The sequence below is a fragment of the Nanorana parkeri genome, unplaced genomic scaffold (genome assembly GCF_000935625.1).
Source record: "Nanorana parkeri isolate BGI_ZX_2015 unplaced genomic scaffold, ASM93562v1 scaffold582, whole genome shotgun sequence".
NCBI lineage: Eukaryota > Metazoa > Chordata > Amphibia > Anura > Dicroglossidae > Nanorana > Nanorana parkeri.
The window spans coordinates 325736-326940 of NW_017306850.1; positions in this window are offsets into that span (position 1 = coordinate 325736).

A 1205-nucleotide genomic window follows, 5' to 3' on the forward strand; every position below is an offset into this window, starting at 1 on the left:
CCCCCCCCCCCCCCCGCACCTCCTAGCAACGCGATGTTCAGATACACAGTCCGTGGCTCAGCAGTACCGCGAACGTGTCGGATCCTCCATGTTCTTCCCTAATGTGACATGAGCCCCGCACAATATTATTAGTGGCCGCTTCACATGCAGCAACTAGGAACTCCCCTCGGGGGAAGCGAACCCGCGGTCTCTGTGTTGTTAAAGGGGTCTTCCGGCCGCTGATGTAATGGGGACGCACTGAGCCTCTGCCCTTTGGTCTTCCCCTCGTCGCCTCTCAGCTGCTGGTTGGCTCTCAGCGCTGTGATGCTGCTGAAACTACAGGCGTACGTCATCCAGGTGATTACTGTAATACAGGTAATAGAGCAGCACTGGAAATCTCCTACTGTAAACATAGGAATAGTGGAGCACATGACACAGATGGTGCCTGCCCCTCCCCCGCCTCGTATTCCTCACTGTGTGTCTAAAAGGGGATTGAAGTCTGATAAGAACATCCATAGCAGTCATATCACAGAGCTCCCAACTGTCCCTCTTTCCTCCTCAGTTGTCCATCTGTTTGATACAGAGATCCATGAAAAATGTATTATTTCATTAGGAAAAGTGTTTTACTGCACGTTTTATGTAACCTGTTCCATTGTTTATTTTGAAAAAATAAAATAAAGGAAAAATAGTGATGAAAAAAAAAACACATTTGAGTTAAACCAATAATTTTTTATGCATTAGAGGAGTAGGGAGACTAAAATGCACTCTTTTCAATAGTTACAGGCGACATTTGTCACATGCCGATGTTCTATCGATAGCTCCAACTCATCGAAATCTCCAACTACCTCACTTCCGGTGCTCAGAAAGACTGTAGCTCTGTACAGTTGCGGTGCGCATGCGCACACAGTGGCGTCTCAAGGGGGGAGCAGGGGGGGTGCGGCCCGCACACGGGTGGCACCATTGGAGGGGTGACACCAAAATGACTGACAGTCATTTTGGTGTCACCCCCCTTTGAAAAGTCGAGCGCTCGATCATGGACCGAACGCCCGACAGTATCAGGAGAGAGGAGGGGACCAGGCAGCATACCTTATCCCGCCGGGTGACTGTCCCCTCCTCTCTCAGAAGACTGACGCGTGTGCGCGATGACATCTGTGCGCACATACCGTTTTCAGAATACTCAAGTTTGCCACCTGCTAAATATTGTTAAAATGCAGCTGTACAGAGCT